The sequence below is a fragment of the Stegastes partitus genome, unplaced genomic scaffold (genome assembly GCF_000690725.1).
Source record: "Stegastes partitus isolate 25-593 unplaced genomic scaffold, Stegastes_partitus-1.0.2 Scaffold686, whole genome shotgun sequence".
Taxonomy (NCBI): domain Eukaryota; kingdom Metazoa; phylum Chordata; class Actinopteri; family Pomacentridae; genus Stegastes; species Stegastes partitus.
Window position 1 is genome coordinate 140,319 of NW_007578417.1, and position 11,685 is coordinate 152,003.

An 11,685-nucleotide genomic window follows, 5' to 3' on the forward strand; every position below is an offset into this window, starting at 1 on the left:
ACAACGTATTTGGCTGTAATGTCCATTTTTCCCATATTATCCTTCACCATTTACAAATCTTAATTTCAACACTGTGTTTGCATGTTATGCTTTTATTCCCTTTTAAGGTAAAGGAGCTACATTCAGCTATCACATCTCCAGTTTTTTATGATTCATCAGATATTTCGCATGTTACTAAATAACACTATGACAGAAGTACAGCTGTGAGCTCAGTGTGGATAAGATCATTTATTAATGCGGCGCTTTGGCAGAACACAAGGCTGTCTTTGGGATCAGGTTTACGGTTATGAGATGATCTCTGTAAACACACGTTCCCGCTGATAGAAAAGGCTTGGCGGGCGTTTATTAATATGTTTTGTTTACTTCATGAAAAAAAAAAAAAGTGTCCGTGACATAATCTGCTCATGAACTTGTGCATTAAGCCAGGAGCAGAGAATGAATTTGTCATAACATGCTCTGCATATGGTCACTGTATGATAGTCAGAATCACTTTTCATAGAGGAGTACAGCCATTATCTCTGTGTGCTTTGTCATTCTAATAGCTGTTGAAGACATAGATGAATAAGCTGAATGGCAGACCTGCGATTCTCACTGCCAAGATGGATATTAATGGAAGCTTGTGAAGACAGATCTGAGCCACTGGCCTTCACAGATACAGATGAAGCAGACAGGGGATATCATGAAGCTGATAGCAGGAGACCAAAGTTGTACTGAGCACCGGAGTATGAAGATGAGCTAAGGCTTTACTACTTTCCTGCGCTAAACGGGGCATTTTAAGTACATTTATATGTGAAAGATGAAGAGAGAGTAAGAAAACATCATGCAGACGGTGATTTACATGTGGTTTTACTGTATGACTGAGCTCCCCGATAAAACTTTTACTACTGCATAAATGTAGGTACAGTTAAATAAGACTACTGGGAATTTTAGAGGAAAGAATAAATATGTTACACTCAAGTTTTAAGATAAGACAGATCAGTCTCAGAGTATCCTTATTCCAAATCATTCATTGATGTACACTGGAAAACATGGCGAAAAAACAAACAGTTTGCGTCAATCTTTTGAAATTGAATCAATTTCTAATGAAATTACGCTCAAGCAACAAACATTGCTGAGTTTGGGGAATTAGCGCTTCCTTTGAAACCAAGGCTATTTTTAAATACTTAATGATCGGAAGTACAAACAAAAGTCCTGAAGTTCTTGACAAATAAAATTTAGCTTCAACTAGTTTTCCACTTGATTTAAAAGGAATTTCTGTTTTATGTATTTAATCATCAATGCAAACTTTTTAAGCTGATTGAAATGAAAACATTAAGTTTCTCTAATTGGATTTTCTTCAATAGTTTTTGGCTTTTTCTTGTTTTTGTTTATTTAGTAGCGTTCAAGAAATGAATAATTTTAACATTAACTTTTCTTTTTTAAAAAAACTAACATTTTGGGGGTTTTTTTACACAGTATTTCGATCTTTAAAGCAAAAACAACACAAATTTGAATAAAAAAAATAAACACAAAAAGCCCTCTCTAGCTGAAAAGACTGTCAAACGAAACGTTGGCTTTTGGCTAAACTGAAAGATAAGATGGCTCTATTTCACTGCAAAGTATGAGTTCGCTATTAGTCTTTAACATGTCGCTTTAGTGGAATTTGTTTGTAAAAGACATGTCTCACCTTGACATGTCCTTTGTCTAATATTTGCTCAGCCTACAGGCCCTCTGACATACAATCTCGGCTGTCTGAAATTGTCCAGGCATGTTAAGTAGGTTAAGGAGGAGACTTTAAATCCTGAACTCAAGGTACAGAAAAATCAAACCAATCTCATTACGTTACCACAACTTCAATGTAGGTTTGAATCAACTAGTGCAGAAATGTGACTTCAGATGACGCAATCACCGACAATATTATGTCATCCAAATCCGTCAAAATAGCAGCTTAAAAGAACATTTACCTAAATCAGTACATTTTAATTTTTATTTTGCAGTTTATGAAGTGGTGGAAACAAGTTTCTTGAGCCACTTTTGGAGTATAAACATCTTGGAGTCTGGATGTAACTGGCCTGCTGAAGAAACACTTGTAAACTCTGATCGCTGCTCTGTAAAACTGCATTTTACAGAGCAGAAATATTGGGGCAGTAACTGAAATTTAGGCATGTGTTTTACAGTACGGAGAAAGAGGCAAAGCTATATTAAGAAACCGGTGGCTGTCTCAACTGGGCGTTCATGAACTCTATCTAAAAACTCAACATACAGAGAAGAAAAGAAGAATGGATGGAGTCGAATAACATCATCCCATATGTAGCTTGTGTGACTTCGATTTTCTCCAAAAACAACGTACTTGTTCCCATTAGATTCAGCAACACAGTGAGACGCAAACTTGTTAAGGATTAAACACCAAAACACAAGCTGGCCAATGTTGTACAAGCAGTCCAATGCAGCCAGGAAAACACAGACTTATATATGGGGGAAACTGTACAACCACTCCACAGGTGCATGGACCAACACAGGAGAACCAGCTCCTCTGACCAAGTCTCAGCTGTATCCAAAGGTCAAGGGGTACTCCTTTGAGAACAACAATGTCCTCATTCTGTACTGAAAAAAATTATAGTTTGAGAGAGGAATGAAGGAAGCCGTCTATGTCAACCTGGAGCAGCCGTCTCTAAACAGAGGAAAGGGTTTATGACACCACTTATCAGGTACTTATAACACAATCTTGAGGGATGTCCCGGGAAAGTTTAACGAACATTATCATCTTGAGTAATCCCTCAGCTGGCAGTTTCACAAACGTTCACTCCTCAAGACATATAAGTCTAGGGATGTTAATGATCCGTTAGCAATGCTCTCCGGGAGTGACAATAAATATCTGGAACACCCAACAGTCAGTTACAACTAAGTGGGCCTCTTGAATAAAGGTGGAAAGTCTCCAAGAAACAAAAAGAGAAGACCACTTGCCCTCTACAGAGGCTCTTTGCGTTACCATGACCTGGATGACTGAGCATCTACTCATACATATCTTTTACTCTTTAATTACACAGTAAGACCATTTTTTTCAGCACGATACCCCACACTTTTCCTCCACAATGACCAATTATTACTTCCTACTTCTGCAAAGTGTGGTTTTCTTCCACTCTGCTTATATGTAAGCACCATTGGGAACCATTAAGTGTTTTCAGTAGTTGATTGAAATTACATTGTAAATTGTGGGCTGCATCATAAAGTGAAGAAAGATAAACTATGAGAAAATACAGACAGGAATAAAAATACGTAAGCAACATGTGCGCAAGTGGAATGTCAGTTGTGAGCCATCAAAAAGATCAGGATCTTCACGATCCAGGCATTTTGAACAGATTTATGAATGCTGACTTTATAACCGCGGCCTGTTCCTGATCTGCTGCTTACTCGCTCCGGACCTGCCAGCTTAACTGTCAAACTCGCTTTCCAGAGTATTATTGAAATGCGCACCTTTGTGTTAATCTTTTTTATCTCTTCCAGCAGCTTTTAGCAGGTGGCTGAGCCGCTTAAGTTGCGCAGACAACCAGTCAACTCAAACACTTCAGTTCATGAACAGAGGCTGTCGCCATTCAAATTTTTCCTGCCACAAGAATTCCAGGCAGACATTCTCTCCACGGAGGTATTATAAAATATTATGCCACTCAATATTAATAGGAGACCATTAAAAGAAAGCTTTGATGCAAAATATTATCATTGCTGAGTCAATTCAGACTATGTGGCTGTGAAAGAATGCCGACATAAAATTAAATATCTCATCAGTATAGCATATCTATTAGGATTTAGGAAAACATGGATTGGGGCATTTCTAAATTTATAGTATGTGTCCACTATCAATATTTACAGTGTACATAAAGAGGTCCTGAGAACTGACCTCTTCTGCAAAGGGATGCATGGTGTATTTTCTTCGGGGAAACCAAGCCCAAAAAAATTCCAAAACTGTTTTATTCCTCATCTGGTTCCTCTCTTCTTTGTGAGCGCTCAATTTATTGTTCTGTTGTGTGTTTTTTTTCTGCTCAGATTCCTCTTATTGCTAGTTGGCAGGGATGGATTATCTGTGTGCACAGCAAACACACAAAAGGTTTAGATAAGGGAAGGATAAACATCCAAGCAAGTGTATTGACAGAAAAGAAGAGGCGACAGGAAAGGCCCAGGTAGAAGAGAGGGGCACAAAAGGAGAGACAAAAAGGAAAAAAAACTCAAAGAAAATCAACATCAGACACAATTCAGGGAACAGTGCAGGGGTTTAAACTCAGCATGAAGATGATTTCAAAATGTTTTGTTTTGATCCTCTAATGAGCGCCGCGTTTGGGGCTGTGCCATTCGAACCGTCAATCAGGGGGAAGCTGCAACAAAAACAAACTCTGAAAAGCTCTCAGCCCGGCAGTATTTTTACCTCCCTCCTCTGCACTCCCAATCCATCCTCCCCTGATCCCGCGTCTCCTCTGCGGCGAACAAAACGGTTGGGAACAGGAAAAACTGGATAGTCTGTAATTCAAGCGTAAAAGATGGATAGAATGCGGTTGGATGGTAGATATCTGCATCGCGGAGAAAGAAAAACAGACACCATGAAGAGAAAGGCTTAGAGGGATTAAGGGGGGGAAAGAGGGCATTGTAAATTGGAGGAGAGGGGAAACTATCTGTCAGTGTTTGTGGAAGAAATTGGAACACCGGTGAGTGAATAAAGGTTCAGGAGTGTTGTGTCTGAAGTGGATCATCCAGAAATAAAAAAACTGGACTGTAAGCACAACATGGTGGTTTGTGTGGGCACAGAACGTGGACATGAGCGAATACTGCGGCACATGTTTCCTTACAGATGGAAGTTTGTTTAAAGTAGCGTGAGTGTGAGAAGTGAGCATGCAGATGGAGATGCAGATGTGGTGAATAGAACTCTGTGCACTTCAGGGGGCTCCGGGATAAGCTGCCAATGTTGAGGTAGTTTTTTTTTGCGCACCACATTTCTTCTAATTTCTCAATGTCAGCCAACACCTCCTACCGGACCTGGACTCATGGTCTGCAGTGTGTGTGTGTTTCTGTGTGTGTGCAGCAAAGGATGCAGTATCCATGACTACATGTTGTATCTTTATGTACGTTATTGATGCATGTACGCATCAGTAGGTCAAGGTGGGCAAATATAGCCCAGAGGTCATTAAAGCCCTTGGTAGACTGCATTGTGCCTGTGCCACAAGATAAAGGCCCGAAGGTGGTTGTTCCTGCATTGTTATAACTGTTTTATAGCACTAATGCAGGACCACAATAAAAAAATGAGTTTCATTGTGTAACCTAAGTTGTATCTTATAAATCCAATTGAATCTTGTTTGTATTTCATGGCATTTCTAAACTATTGTAAGATCAAAGTTGTCTTCCTCTATACAGGTCAGTGACACATTTAATGTCCCACATGCCAGGAAGCCATTTTTTTATTGTGTTTTGTGGTTGGTATAAACTTGGACGTGTCAAAAAAAAAAAGCTGTTAAGATATAGAGACATGTACTTCTGCCATCCTTCAAGTTCCCCGACAACTACTAATTAGCCTCCCAGCTTTGAGCTGCTACATTCCAACTAATAAACCAATAGTCATTTGTCTCACATTTTGCATAGTCCTGCCTCTCAACTGCCCGCAGGTCTCAGATGAGTCAGTCAGAATGAGCAGCTGCCTCACAGTCCACCAGGTTTATTTACATTTTGCAGCTGTTTCTGCAAACTCTACAATGTCTCAGCCACAAGCAAAACATTTCAAATGCTCTGCTGTTGGCTGCGAGAGTGATCACAAGAGTCTGCATGCACTCCCAGCATCTGAGGAACTGAAGATCTAGTGGAAAACGTATATAATTGATGACCACAACAATAGGAAAATCCTTGATTATAGCATGTCGTGTGATTAACAATATCATCAGCTTTGATGATCAGAGTTATGTGGAAATTTAAAAGCTAAAAGACATTCAGGGATGGTGGAAACATTAGAACTGAGTTGAAATCAATAAGCAAGAACTGAGTGGTTTATGGTGTTTTGATGTTTCTAACCTACACTCAGCTGATGTTTACATCTGTCTGCTTCTCTCCTGCTCTCTGTGCTCATATCTACTGTACTGTCAAACAAATTCCCAATCAAGCTGTTCTCATTTACATATTCTTCTGGTTCGGTTGTCAGACAACAGAATGAATATAAAACAGTGACTGAAATGTAGCCTGTTAAGACTAAATGTTAACCAGCAGTCACATCAGAGCCATTTTCAAGCTGCTAAACTAAATTACTAATTTTGTAACCCTTGCCTTGTCTGACAAACTTATCCTGTACATGAGGTAAAAACTACAGTGGTGCTCGGAAATCTATAATATTTCCATATGAAATGATCACTCAGAGAGAGAGAGTTGTAAGCGGTAGAAAGTCCTGCTCTCACACCCTTATTCACATATGTGCCATGGCCATGCAGTCTGCTCCACACTGTCAACTACAGGAGAAGAGAGAGTCTTCTTCCTGAAGGGGGTGTGGTCAGAAGCATTCAGTATTTAAGACACTGAAACAGCGTATTTAGAACAGGACTAGAACCAGGAGGTATACAGTCTTGGTAAAAAATGAACCACCTTCTCTGTATTTTGGCCTGAAATTACACATTCTGGGGACATGTGAGGCTTTTCTGTGATGGTTGTCCCCTCAGAGGGAAGGGTCAGCGTAAATCAGTACAAAATTGCTCTGAGTGATCACCTTTTCTTCTTTGATGGAACATTTCTATTTTGATGGGACGGTCTCTTCCAGGATGACAATGCCTCCGATCAATAGGGCTTGAGGGGTCATTGAATGGTTTGATGAAAATGGCGTGAATCATTTGCTACAGTCTTCACAGTCACTAGGTCTAAACCCTATTGAACATCTACGGGAGATTTGAATCAACTTGTTAGACAGCACTCTCCACCAAAATCATCTAAACACCACATGAGGGAATATGTTTAGAAAGAATGATGTTTATTGCTCCAGTAGAGTTAAAAAGACTGGTAGGATCAATGACAAGGCGCAGTGCAGCTGTTTGGGTGGCCCAACACTTAACGAAAACGCCGTGTTGGTTTTTCCTTTAATTTGTCATTGTCTGTATATATTTTCTGTCGAGTTGGTGATCTGCTCCATGGATGGTGATATCTGTCTCGCAATCTGTCCGGACCAGGCCTAACTATCTCAACAACATCAGTGTGATTCTGAACAGATATTCACAGAGTAATGTTGACGTTCCTCCTCCTTTAACACTACAAGCAGGTCAGTTTTCTCATATCCACAAAATTGGCTCAATGCATAAGTACAAAACTTTGCTTGATGAATCACAACATCGGTGTTGTCTCCAGTGTCAGGTTTATATTCCAGATAGTGTTTGTGAAATGTCTTGGCAAGTATTGGATGGATTGTGATAAAAAATTAAAAAACGAGAAAAAAAAACTGCATTCATGTTCCCCAGGAGACACAACGTTTTTTTTTTTTTTTAGTATGTTGATCACCAAACACCTACAAAACTAAACCTTTCCCATCAGCCTCAGCTATACAAAGTGAAGGCTCACAGCGTCGTCTTGTTTAGATGTCTGTGCTTTTGCTTTGTATATGTCTTTGCATGCTGTGTTATGTATACACTGTTTTATTACAGAATAAACTCAAACCATTACCTAATCTTGAGGTCCTGCTCTGAGGTCATGTGCTCTGTGCTAGTTTGAGGAAGGTTTTAGTTGATGTTAAGCTTACATAGTTCATATTTCTAATTAAATATGTCTGGTCAAATTACCACAAACACAGCAAATATGAGGCCAGGTGGTATTCCAGCAAAGGAGTAATAGTTGGTTTCTAGTGCTCTAGGCGAAATATAATTAAGCTGCCATGTGTAGTTGACTCGGTGTTTGATTGATACTTGGAGGGAAAAGGGAGAGTATAAACAGAATACACGGAGAGTGGGAGGAGTAGGAGGTCAGTAGGAGCCCATTTACTCCATTTTGCTCTGAGGCCGCTTTTAGCAGGCTCCTCTGGCCATGTGTACCTGTACATCTTGATGCAGTGCAGATTTTTTTTAACATTTAGAACAGTAAGGCGTGAAGAGAAGAACGGCAGTGCTTGAATAAAAATAAAAACTCGCTGAACTGCAGCTGTTTGTTAAGACGGATCTTTCTGAATCCTGGAACATCCCCGTTGCTCCCAAAAGACGAGAGTCAGTGAAACACAAACTGGAAGAGACGGACAAAGCGTTGCAGCTGGAAAAGAAAAACACTGACACTGGAGGCGCATCAATTTCACTTTACGGTGGGAGACAAAGAGGAAGCCTGAGTAAAAACCTTTCATGGAAGTTTTATGGTGAATGGAAACAACATAAACACACATCAAGGGAGAGTAAACACTCTAATTGTTTCACCTAATGAGGACTGAAGCTGGAACATGGACTGTGGCCCAGATGTGAACATGCACATACAAACAACTGTTTTACCTTAAAGGTGGATGTTATGCAGTGGTGGAAGAAGTACTTGAGTGTCAATAACAGCAAAAAAAAAATCCATTACAGTAGAAGTATTAGTTTGGTCCCTCTGATTGATATATTAATATATATGACATTATTAGAGTACTAATACTGCAGCAGGTCGTTGTCAGCAGCTCATTGGAGCCTGTTTAAACTATTTAATACACAGTTTACATACAGGGACAGCAGCTGAATCTGAGGGGTCATCAGAGGAAAGTAGAAAAAAATAACTTGAGACACAAATCTGTTTGCAGTTTTTGGACTGTTCCTCTTGTCTTTGATTTTTTTTGTGAGATATCGGATCATTTGAACACTTGCTGAAGTGAAACCATGTGAGAAGGTTAGTGTGAAAAATCACTGTTAGGTAGAGTTGTTAACAACTCATAGAAAATCTGAAATGTGAACCTGACTGCACGCTGCTTTTTGGAAGAAGACAGAAGCCAAAAACGTTGGAAACCACTGGTTTAGTCATTAACCATGTGTTTGGTTTGTTTTTTTTGTAGGCTTGTTAGAATATCTGCTGCGTAAGATCTTCCTCTTTAAAGTAACTAAAGCGGCCAAATAAATCTAGCGGAATAGAAAGTACAATGTTTCCCTCTGAAATGTAGCAGAATGGAGGTACAACTGCTCCAAAACTGTACTTAAATACAGTTGTTCAGTAGATGTACTTGATTACTTTTCACTACTGGTGTGGTGGTTTCCATCAAAATGAGCATTTGTTTATTTTTTATCAAGAAACCAGTGCTTCCCTGTGGAAAAGCCACCATTTAAATCCAAAAGTGTGTTTTTGTGACTACATGCAGTCTGTATGTGTTCGTATGTATGTGTGCACCCTGAAGACCGTGTGTTTCCACACACCTACTTATCATGCACACCTCTGCATGCATGATAGTGCTGACGTCAGAGCTTTAATGATGATTATGGTGATGGTGTTTATTTATCTGCGGAGGTGGAAAAAAGGTAGACGGTGGTTGAATGAGTGCAGTGTCGGGGGCTGCAGAGAGCCGAGCGGGACTCAGGAAGAGCGAGGGGACCCAAGGGGTGAATAGTTCTCTGTGTGGGGGAGTGACAGAAAAGAGAGAGCCTCTTGTGGCGTGTTTACATGTCAATGTAGCTCCTCGACTGATTGATCGTATCTGTGCGTCTGCGTGTTTGTGTCGCTGTTTGGATTTCCACATTGAAATACTAGGCCATAACTTAAAGGGCCCATTATGTCTATTATGCACTAAGTGTCATGCAATGATATGTTGCTGAATGTAATTTCATTTAGTAACTCCTGGACACAATAAGTAATGTCTGGCCTATGCAAAGAGGTGCGGTGTGTTAAAAGGCTTGCTCCTGGTTATTCCGCCATTGTGATTTATAATGAAATAAACCCACCTCTGTGTGGCAGGCAGTGTAAATCCGAGCTTGGCGGGATACTGCTTTGGCCTGAGAGACACCAGTGGAGGCATATTTCATAAGAGAATGAAGCAATCTGATGTGCTTAGTGGAAATTAAAGGTAACCACAGGTAATAACTCCACAATTACCCAACTGTGTTCACACGCAACAGTAAAAATGGAACTGTTTGTACTCTGTTTGTGCACTGATCATTACATTATAATCACCCATTTTAATCAGTGTCCTAAATTAGACCAGGCGTTGCTGACATCAGCACCAGCAGACACTGTTCTGCTTTGAAGTGTGCTTCAAATAACACTGTAACTGCTGTGAGCTGCTGATGTGAGTGTTTCCTGATTTTGAGGCTGCTAAGCAGTTGATTGAATGATGCTGGTTCTAATTATTCAGCAAGCAAAGGAGGGGGGGAAGGAATGAAGGATGGAAAGAGCCAAACAGAAAACAGAAAAGGAGTGTACATTGTTTGGCTATACAGAGGAGAATCTGTGACTTGATGAAAAAGGAGGCAGGCAGACACACACCTGCAGGCAAACATGCATATATAAGAGGAGGTGTTTAGTGAGATTGTCATCATCTCCTGTTACAGTCAATGAAACATTGAGTGCGTCAGTTACCACAGTGTGTTTGTGAGGTGTCAGGTTAGTGTGCTTCGCAGTGGGGGTGTTTCTATGTGTCTCTTTGTGTGTGTGTGTGTGTATACGAGCAGCGATGTGCGTGAGTGCATGTCTACCTACTTCTGTTTGTTTAATGAAGCACTCTTGTGTGTAAAACGAGTCTCAACACCGGATCGGTCTCCTGGTGTCTGTGCGACCAAAGGGTGCTAATCTGGTAGATTAACTCAGTTAGACCACGTCTAGACACACACACACACACACACACATATGGTAATTTTGTTTGTGCTAAAGATACTTTTTGCTTTGCATCAATGAGGCCTGACGGTGCAAATGTGACTGTGTTTATGCCACTGTTCCTACAGCTTCTCGAGGAGGTGTGACCGCACAATTCCCAGGGAGAGGAGGCAGAGCAGGCTGTGGAAACCCTGCAACAGTTTGACCATTCAGGACATAAAACGGATCTCAGTATGCCAGTTTTCTGCCTACTCTCTCCTGGAACAGAAGTGTCACTTAGACTTAAAATTTTGGATGTTAGAACAAACTGTTTTGTGTGCTGCCGAGTGGCGTAACAGACCTCGCATTTGTTGACTGCGCTGGGAAATCAACACAGCAGCGCGAGCTCAGTCTCTTTCTCCATCTGGTACTGCTCAGTCTGGGCTCCTGTGTTTACGATGACAAGGCTGTGACAGGGCAGTAATGATGCTGCGTCAAGCGGCCAAATGGGATCAATGACAAGTTTCAGTGACTGACAGTGGATTAGCTGTTCTCTCTTCCACTTCCTTTGTGATGGCCACCGAGTCCTGTGAAGCAGGGAATCTTTGACGTATGCCACGTAACGCGCTTCATAAGTGAAGAATATGGGGGTTGAACCAATAAACGGCGGTATTTGGGACTCATGCGAGGCCCTCGCTGCAAAGTAAACCATCCCTGGGTGGCGCCAGTTCTTCCAAGCTTTTTAGCGGATGTCCTGAGTACAATAGGTCATATAGAGTAGAGAGAAACATAAACAACCCTGCCTGGCCTATAGGATCATATGTTAGCAGGCAATTAGTCTGAGTAATTTCATAGTTATAAATACAGCCCATGTCATATGTCGCTGATGTTGAAATATTTTCTCAAGATTGAGGACATCCGGAAACAACAAGAGTACTTTGTTCAAATAAATCCCCAACATATTCATGGGTACGT